Source organism: Hemibagrus wyckioides, linkage group LG16 (genome assembly GCF_019097595.1).
Source record: "Hemibagrus wyckioides isolate EC202008001 linkage group LG16, SWU_Hwy_1.0, whole genome shotgun sequence".
NCBI classification, from domain to species: Eukaryota; Metazoa; Chordata; class Actinopteri; order Siluriformes; family Bagridae; genus Hemibagrus; species Hemibagrus wyckioides.
Window position 1 is genome coordinate 14026191 of NC_080725.1, and position 13342 is coordinate 14039532.

Sequence of the window (13342 nt, forward strand, 5' to 3'; positions counted from 1 at the left end):
GTCTTCATGTGAGCCAGTTTCATCATGGTGCCTGATGGGTTTTGCAAATGCACTTGACAATACTGTTCTTACAAGAACTATTCCAGAACACCTGACCTTCGTGTCTTAAAATAACAACTGACTGTTTTTTGTTGTCATTACATATGGATTACTTAAGTCCATGTGTGTTATTTCATAGTGTTGAAATCTCCAGTATTGTTCTAGAATGTAGAAAATAAATCCCTAAACAAAAAACACTGAATTAAAAGGTGTGTCCAAACTTTTGACTGGTAGTGTATATACAGTATATATATATATATATATATATATATATATATATATATATATATATATATACATGCAGAAAGTAAATAAACCAACAAACAAATAAAAAATAAATAATAAATTGTGAAAATTTCTGTAAGGGGATCATAGGAGCAGCTTGAGGTATGAATGCATGACTTACAGTGTTTTTTTTTTCCTCCACCAGGCTAACAGTACCCGAGTGTACCACTTACCTGGACACTCCACAGCTTCAGAGCTCTTACCTGCTCACACAATGGGGTCAGTGCACTTAAATACGAAGTGTGAAACCATAAAAAGCAGCAACTCTCTTACTTCAACTGCCACCGAATTGGCTCCAGTTTAAAGTACAGTAGCAACAAGAGACGAACCTCAATCAGAAGAGCGTTCCAGTTAGTGCACGGCTCTGCTCTTCCACTCTCATCTGCTTTTGTCTGTGTTCACTACACTGTGACGAGTGGGAGAGAGTTAGGAATGTGATGGGGGGGGGAGTGAGAAAAAAAAGAAATGTCAAAAAGTGCGAGGACTTAATGGGCCAGTGATAAAAAAGAAATGTAGGGCAGACAAATAAAACTGCAGCTCCACCAAGTCATTTTAATCTAATTTGAATATTTGACATCGCGCCGAAGAAAAAAGGGTCAGGAACTCGCAAGGCCTGTTGCTTGGTTACCTGCTTTATCAGTGCACTTTTTTTGTGTGTTTATAAAAACGGCATGTGCAAAATGAGCAAATCACTCGAGCTGATTTGTGATATTAATTTAATCCATGTCAAGCTTGATTCAGCCCTGAAAAGGTCACAGTCATCTTCTGCATTTCAGCATGGATGCCGCTTGTCCGTACCTGTGAATAAAACCTCTCTGAACGACGCTGCTGTTATTATTCCGTATAAATAGCTGGCGTTCTGGTTGGAGAAGTATAGAATGTCAGACAGTGACCTGTGTACGTACAACACTCCGAGTAGAAGTCAACACACATCTGCACGCCTTTCTTTATTACGGAGTGTAATTAGCTCGATACGAGAGCTTCTTTCAGGGGCAGGTGCTCTTATGAAAAACAGGGGCATCTGTCGCGCAGTCTGGAATAATAAAGCACGTTCATGTCGCTGGTGTAGATGTGATCTTTACTGGAGAGATTTTATGTTATGGGTACATACCGAAATATGTTTTTTCCCTCCTTGTATTATAAATGTGAAGACGGCTCGCCATGCACCATCTGTCTCCGTCTGTCTCTCACCTCTCTTCATCAGGTAGACACAGATGCTGCCTTCCCAAGCTGCCTTCATACTTCAATTTGCTTTTAACCCTTTATCAGACGTCTGGTTCACAAACCTTTAGACCTACCAGACCTCAGGTGATCTCGTGTATGCAAGAGTCTTAACTATTTGATCAGACAGTGGTGTGGTGTGATGAAGCGGAGGCACTATAACCGCGCTGAAGCCCTCAAGCCGACTTTCAGTTTCATTAAGATGAGCATGTGGTGCTGACTGATGTGTTCCATGCATCTGTCGTAACTTCTTGGTAGTTTAAATTAGATTAGTACTTTGTCTATATTTTAGCAAACAAAGCTGTTTTAATTTTTTAGGAAAAAAACAAAACAAAAAAAAACTTGCTTGAATGTTCAGAGACGTAGCTGAGATCGGATTAATTGGATGCTTCAGGTCTTCAGGTCATCGTGAGGAATTTTTGTGTGGAATGTGATCAGATGATATGCTACAAGTGATCCTACAGCTTTATCACGAGCAGCTCTTTCTCTTCGCCCATACTTCAGTTTATTGCAGAAGTGTACAAGCTTCTGTAGATGTTTCCAGCAAATAATCGAATCCAGTCTTTCTTTTATTGAGGTTTCCATTATGTGGTTTTATTTTGTTTTTCAGCTTAAAATGGTTTGCATCAGTGGCAGTGATGGAACTCTTTGGGCTTGATGTCAAGAGGAACAGATTTCAAATGCGAAGGCTGGACTGGAGATAAAATCAGCTGTAGACTTTTAATCTGTTTAAGTGAAATAATGAAGGAATAACACACACCTGGCCAGGGAAGCTCTGAGGAACCAACTGTCTTAATACCTTTCTTTTTTTTTATTCCTTGAAGAGGCTCTTTCCATTCACCTAAATTGGATGCGGATTAAATCTGTATTTCAGATTTTCAGATATGAACCTGATGGTATATGATTAAAATCTGAGCTGCAGCTCTGACTGGGTAAAATTCCTCCCCGCCTCTAGCTGGCGCTGTAGCAGACAATCACTTTTTTTTTTCTTTTTTTTTGTTTAATTTCCATGTTGCACTTTTTCCCCCAAGCCGTATTTTAATTTCAATTCAGTGTAAGCATGATTAGCTCGCAGTGAAAAGCTGATGAATGCGGAGGAAAAGGGCTGAGTCATCGTCTGAGGAAATGGTTGGTGTAGCTCTTTTGGGAAGGAATGTTGAAATAAGAAAACGGCTCTCCTTAAGGAAATAAAGCAAGGGAAAAAAAAAAAAAAAATCAGGAACATCAGAATGGAATGCAGGATTTGGAGAATTGCAGTGTATTATGAACAGATTTCTTCTCTATGGCTCTTTTGGCGCGTGGCCCATTTACATGTATCTTCGTATTGATTTGCGTCTTGTTTCTACTGTCTGTTGTCTGTCTGGCCCTTGATTCATTAGTTTGTCTGATTTAATCCTCTGTATTTGTGCAGTAAATATCATGTCTGATATTCCTCCATGTCTATGGTGATTACGGATTATTCCAGTTTTCCACCACCGACATCATCAACAATGGTTTTTGGCTCAACCTAAATAAACACCAGCACTGAGCCCCGCCTCAAGACTCTACACCTTTAACCATTTTTGGCAAGTTGTATTACTCAAATTGAGTTTGTGTAGCATAGGATGTAGCCTGAACAGTCAAATCTATTCACCGTTATTATCGATAACACCTTTATTATCGATAACACACAATCACAGGCCTCCAGAGAACCTGACTGAAGAAAGCAGAAATAATCCAAAAGTAATAATGACGAGTGCAGCACACAGGATCGAATCGGATCGGATCGGATCTGCGTGAGGATAAATCAGTCTGCTTAAGCGCACAGAGATGAGCGGACTGTTTAAATTAGACGGGACAGTATAAATCACAAGCGGGAGCGGCTGGTGTAGAATTTATAGATAAGCTCTTCATCGGAAAAAAGACAGTTTTGGAAAAAAAAAAAGAAGGCTAATTTAGTACGATGATGAAGAAGATGAAATAGTAATAAAACATCCCATGTCATGCTGTTAGAGTAAAATATACTGTAGTGTAGTAAAAACCCTGAATTTTATTCCTCTCATGATTTGTGACGCTTTTTATCCGTTTAATATTATGGAAATTATGCAACAAAAAAAAAAATACTTGAAAGTTTCTCCAGTGTTTCTATTACATAGTAGATAGTGTACCAGAGCAGTGATTCATGAAAAGGTGTTGATTTATTTTCTATAACAGCAGAGCCGACAGTCCTGCAGCTACAAATCACAGGTTTATACTCTACTAATGTGCTTGTTCTTATACATTTTTACAACTGTCGTGCAGGGACTCGTGTGATGGATGCTTCGTGTAACTGGATTCAAAATGTCTGTTGATACAGTGAATGCGAGGTTTATTTAGCATTCATGGAAGGAGTCTCCAGTGTCAGGGCTTTGCATTACTCAATGGTGAAGCTGGAACTTTACGCTCATCAGTTCAGAGGAGTCTGCACTTTTTCTGGGAAAAAAAAAGAGTTTGTTGAGGGGAATGACTGTTTATAGCTGCTGTAATTTAAGTGAGAACAGGAAGTAAGTGTTCTTTGATGAGAAATATAATGTAAAAATAATCCACTTTGGGGTGGTATTAGTAATTCTGCTCGAATCTCCTAAAGCAACCTCCTTGTTATTGATTATTTTCCAATCTCAGCACAACACATTGTGTTTTATCCCTGAAACATGTTCCACATCAGAGAGCCAGGGAAGAACTGGATTTATGATTTGAGATACAGTACTCATGGTCGGGATCCATGAATTTTTTAGCTAGATAAGCTTCATAACTCACAATGCAAACATCCTGACTGATCAACAGCTTTCTGAAAAACAGGAACATCAGAGTAAAGTATTTTCTGTATGTTATTTCTTCGGTTTTATCCGGGAGTTTCTCGAATACTATCAACCGGGGAAATCATTTATTTATTTATTTTACCAAAGAAGAAAATTCAATATCAGAGTGTAGTATGTACTCATAAATAAATCAAATCTTTCTGATCGAGCTTGCTAGGCAGTTATGATGCCAAACACTGAAATGCTGGGGAATAAAAACAGTCGGTCTGTGTGAGTGTTTGCAAATGGAGGGAGTGGATGAGTAATGAAATGGAGAGGGAGACACAGAGAGAGAGAGAGAAAGAGAGAGAGAGAGAAAGAGGTTCACTCGCTTTCCCTCAGTCCATTTAAGACGAGTCCTGTCGGGCGAACCTTGCTGCTCTTTCAAGCCTGCCTCCCGTCTCCATGGCAACACAGCAACCCCCTGCTGGCGTCTTCCAGACTCGCTGTCCATGTGAGTGCAAGTGCATGCACGACGCCGTTCAGAAGAAGTAAACACACACACACACACACACACACAACTCACCTAAGGGCACTTACACTATAAATCATGTATGTTGATAATGTGAGGTTTTTCATCCAAAACATGTGTAGGTGGATTTCAACAACCTCAAACTGAACCCAATGAATATTATATGGAAAAATATTCATAGGCGATAAACGTTTGTGAATAAAAAATATCATGTAAAAAAATAAATAAATATCATTTAATAAATAAATAAATATTATGTGAAAAACAAATTAATATCATGTAACAAAAATAAAAAAAATATATAATAAAATTTACATGTAAAAAATCATTTGAAAAAGAAACATAATGTGTGTTGTTGAGATGTAAACTTCATGAGATTTTATGTAAATATGCACACACACACACAGACATATATATATATATATATATATATATATATATATGCACATATACATCTCATTCATCAACTTTCCTTGCCCTTCTCAAGTGCATGCTAATCATCACCATATGTCGTTGACGCCCTCTCAGATCCGGGATTAGCCGCATTACGTGTAGAGAAGGCAAACTGCACGTGGGCGGCGTCTATCTAGCCACGCAGATCTAGCTAATGTCTTTATGCGCAGATAGAATCTGCCCTGCGAGGAGAGTATGGATCAAACGGAGACAGAGCCGGTCGCATGGCTGTCCCCGTGGGGTGTATCGCTCTTACCCATGGATGAGCTGGACTGTCGCTGTGCTTTCAGGGGGAAAAAAAGGGAAGAAGGACACACTCGGTGTGACAATCTACCACCTTGTGCAGCAGGAGAGCATACTGAGCAAGCTGTGAACTGCCACACACTGTCCATTCCTTAGCAAAACGCACAGAAAGTGTGAAAACCTGTGACATGGGAAGAAAAAAATTCATTCCTAGTTAAAACGAGAGGGAGCAGCAGGACGCCTGGTTCTTATTCTCAGATGAGAGACGGTGCCTGTGATTCAGTTCCACTTCCGGTGTCAGTAGTGGAATGTTAGTCACTGAGGTTTTAGTCACACTTCCTTTCCCTTCATGTATCCATGTCTTGTCTTTCTCACACACACACACACACACTCGCAGGTCCTGCACCACACCACCATGTGGAAGATTAAAATGATGTGCGCTCGTTAAATTAACAGTCCCCAGTGCGGACTAATTAGCACGTAATAGGACACTGAATCCAGTGCAGGAGGCCTGTTATTTAAGGATAAAGCTCATCTCTCATTTGAATGCATTTTTCATAAGCTGGGCTAATTACGTTTCATTACCATTATTAATTAAACATGAAAACTTCCTCGTGCCCTGGCGTCGAGGCCAAGGCTGAGTGGCAGCTTTCCGAGTGGCTGAAACCTGACTCAATTATCCTGACACCCGGAATTTGATTTAATCTGGAATTTTCTGTGAATTCCAGTGTGCTCAAGAGTGTCATTCATAAGTCAAGTGATTTTTTTAAAAAATATTGCCAGAAATCTTATAAGAGATCTGTTATCTGTTCATGCTGGTGTGAGTGATGTATCTACAACATTCATTCATTCATTCATTCATTCATTCATTCATTCATTCATTCATTCATTCATTCATTCATCCTTAGTAATTGCCTGGTCAGGATTCTACTGCTTTGATAGAATGTAATAAATGTGTGTGTGTGTGTGTGTGTGTGTATGTGTGTGTATAAAAATATACTGTAATAAAAAAAATATATATATCATGTAAAAAATAAATATCGTTTAAAAAAGTTTAAAAAAATTAAAAATATCATGTACAAAGTATAAATTGTGTAAAAAAAAAAAAAAGTAAATCAAAATACTGAAGGCATTTACGGAGAAAAATATAAATAAATATGATATGAAATAAATGTCTAGTTGATTAACCAGTTACTCGGTTTTCTATAGAAACAGGTACAGAGCTCATTCTGTATACAATAATAATTTAATAAATTAGTTTTATGGTCTTTTCAGGTTTATATTCATACACAGAGAGCCACTATGTGTTCTACCTCCCTCTCCTAAAGTCCCTGCAAAGCAACCATGCATCAAAATAGTGCAAAAAAGCTTCAGATGTAGAAATCCAGTGTCCTTATAGCCTCCTCTGAGGAAAAGCCATAACAGGCTTTTCTGGGATTCATGTGGTGGATTACTAGAAGGTGTCAGTCAAAAGGGAGCATGTTTTATCAGTTCAGGCTTTATTGAGGACAGGCCTGACACACACAATAACTCACTCTCAATCAAACGAGCCGCCGCCATCATCTATGTTCATTCTCAATAAAAAGCCTCTCCCCAGTCCTGCTGTGCCCAGCTGCTCCTTTAAAAAATAATATCCAGGATTGCAGGATCAGTCATGGCAGCATTTCTCATTTTGTGGCAATTGTTTTTTTATTTATTTTATTTTTTTGAACATTACTGAATTCTTGAATCTGATTGGTTCAGCAGGTTTGCATGTGTGCATATGTGCATGTGTGCATACAGTATCCTTTCGATAGTAACAGCTCATTCGCAGATGCTGATCCACAAAAACTGATTTTAAAAACGTGTATGATTGCTAATATGGTGACGTTTTCTGTCAGGAGAAATGCTTAGTGAGTGCTATTAGTATTACCTGTTAGATTACCTTATGTAGTTAGCTAGCTAGCAATCTAGGCCATGTGCACATTGTTTTTTTAAATTTAATATAACTACAGTTTGGCTAAAATATATCACCTTGATATCTTGAGAAAGCCGATAATACAGTCTTTGCTCCTTATGGACTGTTCATTTCACATAAAGCTTCTGTTTTCCTGATATTTACTTTCATCATGTACAACCCATTTCCTTGTTCTGGAACATTTAAAAGAACAAAAAACTAGCAGCCCTGCACATCTGGCACAGGCAAAGAATCCCAGTGTGTTTCCTATGGAAATGAATAGGAAGTGTCATTATAGGAAGAGGATGTTGATGAGGTTAGCAATACTTGTTTTCAAGATAAACAAAGAGGTCACTAGGGGATGTGGTAGTTCAGGCACTGGACTACTGATTGGAAGGTTGTGAGTTTGAATCCCAGGTCCACTAAGCTGCTACTGCTGGGCCTCTGAGCAAGGCCCTTAACCCTCAGTTGCTCAGTTGTATAAAAAAAAATAAGCTCCTCTGCCAAATAGTGTAAATGTGACTGTGTGTGACAGGGAGTATCTGCTACATCCATCATACAGTACAGTGAACTGCTAGCATGCGTTACAGTGGTTACTCTGTTGGTAGCTAGCCAGCAGGAGAAGGTGAGCATTCTCTTTGAAGTGGCATGCTTTGTGAAGTCAATTACTGAGAATTTCTCATTCCTAAACCCTTGAGAATTTGATCTTAAATGGAACCTTTGCAAGAAGATCCTGTCCAGCAAGGCTGAAAACTCTTCATCATATTTATGGTATTGAGAAAAAGCACATACTTAAAGTCCTGTTCATGAAGTCAGTCCATTTGACATAAAGTGAGCTTCTGGGAAGAGGTTCTGCATCGACTCTCAGCCCTCCAGCTCTACAACATGTCTCACCCTCTTGCTTGACTCTGCTAAGTGAAACAAAATCAATTCTGTATCTCAGGTGTCTAAGTGTCCTTGCAGAACCCAGCGCTCTCCTGATACACATATGCTCCTAGTCTAACTCTACCTCCCATCATCTGCGGTTTGGCCCCGTACACGGGCAGGATTACAAAGGGTCTCCAGCTAGGACGTGGCATGTGGTTTGGAATGGATCCAAAGCACTCATGTGTAATAGAACCTGCAGAACATTATACGGCATATTGATGGCCTTTAATGGCATGGCAGCTCGGATAAATTTTCATCATAGCACAGACACAGAAGCTGCTCCCTGCTCTGTTTTAAGCCTCCTTTTAGAAAATTGGAACACAAGAATGAACTAGCAAACACTTGCTCAGCCTCTCAGACACACAAACACATACACACTAACTGTACGGACACCCTTGCAGTAGCATACAGGTGCCTCCACATTATTGTTAGGTCCACCAGGAGCAGAAATCCCTCGTCTCTTGAACTAAAAATAATCCCAGAGGTGAGCTGACTCTAATTAAAAATCGGAGGCCAGATGTTTCGCCTTCGCCTAGTCTTTTCCCTAATGTCTCTTTTTGGCAGCTGCTTCTTTCTCTCTTCTCGCTTTTCCTCAGCACAACACAGGCTTGGACGCACAATAAAGCAAAATTACCTGCTTTCATGTCCGGCCAAACTGATTAGGGTTGTTCTGTTGCTGATGGTGCCATACTTTCTAACCGTCCCCCATCCCAAACCCTGCAACATAAGTAGAGTTTGACCATTTTATCATTTTAATGTGGGTTATTTTTGGCGACCGCCCAAAAGCATAGAGTGACTCTGCCTCCGGTCGCGTAAATGAGTCCTCTCTGAGCCAATATCTCCATAAATAAGGTGATTTAATTAAACCTGCGGCAAGAGAAACCGGCAGCCGAGAAAAAGAAGGGATTTTTTTCGACAACTGTGAAAAAAATAGCTCTAATAGTTATGTTCTGTACCCAAGGTAGAATAACTCACTGCTCTAGATACCTAACTTGGCTTGTACAAATAAACAGCACCATGAATTTCTGCAGGCGTCTGAAAAGTAACTGTATTGCTGCAGCTAAATTTCTTCATGTCTCCCGGGAAGGCAGGTTCTGGAGAGATAGACTCGTTGGAAAGGATTTTTGCCTGGATGTATTGGACTTGTGTTAAAGTGCTTGTGTACTCTGCATGTTAGTGTTGATGAGCTCCGTCAAAGAGTTTCATCTGATTGGGACTGAAGAGAGCTGGAAAAGGAGGGAGACAGAACGGAAGTAGCCCGGAGGGGAAAACAGGGAATGCTGTGCACTCAGAATCGGAGATTGGGCTGTCTGGATGCTGATTTGTGAGTTGCGGTCTTAATCAACCAGCTGAATCGTATTGCTCTGGGTGTGCATTCTGCTGCCGATCTCACCTCCAAACACCGTCTCTGGATTCTCCTAGGTGTCGCTTTGACAAATGATCAGTGTTTCTGGACTAACCAGCTTTACACGGCTCCCCCAGCGGGCCTCGTTCCCCAGGCTCAGGGTTTCTATCCTCGCTTCTGTGATCAACCGTTCTGGTGTGTGCACAAAAAACATGTCACCAACAAGGAAACATGGGCTTGAAAGTCATTAAATGGTGCGCAGAAGCACTTCCTGAGTACTCTGAGCACCCTGAAGCCAAAGGCTCGCTCGGCGTGCCTTACTCATTCTTCATCACTTGTCACCTTCGTTCTTTTCTCTTCTCGTTCAGGAAAGTGCCAGACACGATCAACACGATGGTGCTCCCTGGGTCGTGCCGTGCTGCCATGACATCCTGAGAAGTGCAGAAGTGGCCTAGAGTTGAACTCTGAACACACACACACTACACTTTCTTGCTTGCTGCTAAAAGAATATTTATGCACGCCTCCAGATCTGTGCCTTAGGCCTCGGTTCTAGAAGTAGATGCCTTCCACCGATAAGGTTGCCGAAGTCTGTTGGACCCGGGCTTTCTGAACATGAGAAGGAATACAAGAAAAATGTTCTAGTGTAGACTCTGGTACAACTCTGTGTACAATTTTGGAAAAAAAAAAAAAAACTAAACTAGTGTTCTCAATGTAATCCCTAAAATTCAGTTGTGTTTTATGAAACTCTAACAACCTCACCGCTGAAAATAATTAAGTCCATACATCACAGTGTAATTGGTCCAGTGATTGTATTCATTTCTGAAGCTTTCTGGCAAAGTTGAGTTTATCCTTTGATAATTAGCATCTCTCTGCAAGAAGCTTAAAAATAAACAGAGGTGTTAGTAATGTGTGAAGAAATAATTCCATGCTTTGATAACAACAGGACACCCTCAAGCAGAGAAACAGCAGCACTCTGCAGCTAATTAAAGGAGGATTTGGCTAGAAAGCTAGGCTATCATTCCACATTACGCACAGATTTATTTATGATGGTGACTCCGTTCGGAGCATTGGGCCGAAAACGGTTTGGGGAGCATAGCGTGCCGAGTGCCTCATTATTGTAACAAAGTGGTAATGTGCTTTAAAAAAAAATAATAATCCCCATAATAGCCTGGTTTCAGCCTAGCGCCAATGCAGAGATCAGCAGGAACATCGCTGTCTTGTTGGCGTTGCTTCGATGGCTGCCATCAGTCACAGATTAGCTCTCTTTTAGCTTCACGAAATTGTTCACCAAATCTCATTTTTGCCATGTGACACGGCAAAACTGCAGTGAATGAAGGATTGTATCACTTCTCAGAGCCAATATCGTTCACCGCCCCCAAAGAAATAAACCCGGTTATAATGCATAAACATCATTAACGTGCTCAATCATCTACCTCCCACGTAACAAAACACTTTAAAACAATCACTGTCTTATACTGAGAGCTTGCCACGCCCACAACCTGCTGGTATTATTTTACAAAACGTGCAGCCGGTAGCTCCGCTGCTAAATTTCTCAGCTGGGAAAAAGCAGCAGTGTCGTGATTTAGGCAGCTGCTTTAATGCTGCTGCACGTTTCTCCATAAACAAGAACATGTCCATTCCCAGAGAGACACTCCATAATCAGGTGCTCTACTCCAGCAGAACAGAGACTCGAGTGCCTATCCGCAGAGGCCTCTGTCTCTCCATCTCTCTCTCTCTCTCTCTCTCTCTCTCTTTCTCTTGCTGGCTTAATTTCACTCCAGCACAGAGCCGTTTTGCAGATCTGGCTGGGTTGTTGCTCTTGTGTGGGCATCGCGACTGAGCATTAATCATGGCCTGCATCCTTCACACTCTCCACAGGGAGCGTGGCAAATAATGAATGTGCTTACCAAACCTAAAATGAATTAAATAAAAGTGGTGGCATAACCTTTTTTTTGTAGATAAAACAGAACACTGTTTGCAAATTTAAATTCGTCAAGTTGTAGAAAGGAAAATTTTATTATTTTTTTTGCATCATGTGATTGCAGCACTGAGTGAACGCTGCCATGGCCGGAGAGAAAAGCAGTGGACTAGAACATCGCATTATTTCACACTGCTGAAGATCTCAAGTGAATATGGTTCACTGTGGTCATCAGAGCTCACCAGGGGTCAAAGAAATGCACAGAAGTGTACAGTAAATTGAAAAATTGGAATAAAATGGCAGACCTACGCATCGTGAATCACATGCTCACAACACAAGCTCACACACTTTTCTTTTCTTTTTTTTGTCGTTGCCATGATGAGGTGTGCACTTTTTAGACCGAACGGTCTCACGGTGAACCCCATAAAAATACTCCAGCTTTTTCTCCGAGCCACTAAGTCTTGATTACGCTGATTGTGCAGTTGCACAAAAACCCTGCATTTGGAGCTCTGTGCTGGAGAAACCTGGATCATCCAGAATAGACTCCATCTCCAGCATGACCATGACTGACCAGGAAAGCACTATAAGCACTAACTTAAATGGAATGCAGGAAGGCATTGAAAGACCCGGCCATACCATTCTTTCTTTCTTTCTTTCTTTCTTTCTTTCTTTCTTTCTTTCTTTCTTTCTTTCTTTCTTTCTTTCTTTCTTTCTTTCTTTCTTTCTTTCTTTCTTTCTTTCTTTCTTTCTATTAGCATCATAGCATCTAGCTAAACTGAGAGAATGTCTCTGAAACTGGAGCTAATCACCTCCTTTGTAACATTTCCACATACCTGTGAGCTAATTTGTTAAATCAGCATGATGAATGTAAAGCAGGAAGACATTTGTACAAACAAACAGTGATATCTTTAGAAATGTGTGTGTGTGTGTGTGTGTGTGTGTGTGTGTGTGTGTGTGTAAATCAGCTCTGGTGATGAATAAAGGAGGCTTTAACAATAGTTAACGCATGTTTCCCTCTACACTACATCTGTTTACTGTGTTCATGTTGAGCACAATAGCAGAGTCTGGCCTTGATTCTGTGAGTCTGAGCACACAGCTGACTGCTGATGAAATAACACACAGACACACACCACAGGGACCTGGGGCAGACATAATCTACTGGACAGTCCATCCATCCTTCCATCCATCCATCCATCCATCCATCCATCCATCCATCCTTCCATCCATCCATCCATCCTTCCATCCATCCATCCTTCCATCCATCCATCCATCCATCCATCCATCCTTCCATCCATCCATCCTTCCTTCCTTCCTTCCTTCCTTCCTTCCTTCCTTCCTTCCTTCCATCCATCCATCCATCCATCCATCCATCCATCCATCCATCATTCCTTTCTTTCTTTCTTTCTTTCTTTCTTTCTTTCTTTCTTTCTTTCTTTCTTTCTTTCTTTCTTTCTTTCTTTCTTCCTTCCTTCCATCCATCCTTCTTTCTTTCTTTCTTTCTTTCTTTCTTTCTTTCTTTCTTTCTTCCATCCATCCATCCTTCTTTCTTTCTTTCTTTCTTTCTTTCTTTCTTTCTTTCTTTCTTTCTTTCTTTCTTCCACCCATCCATCCATCCTTCTTTCTTTCTTTCTTTCTTTCTTTCTTTCCTCTAAATAATATATATTTGATCTCTCTGCTGTCAGCCAGT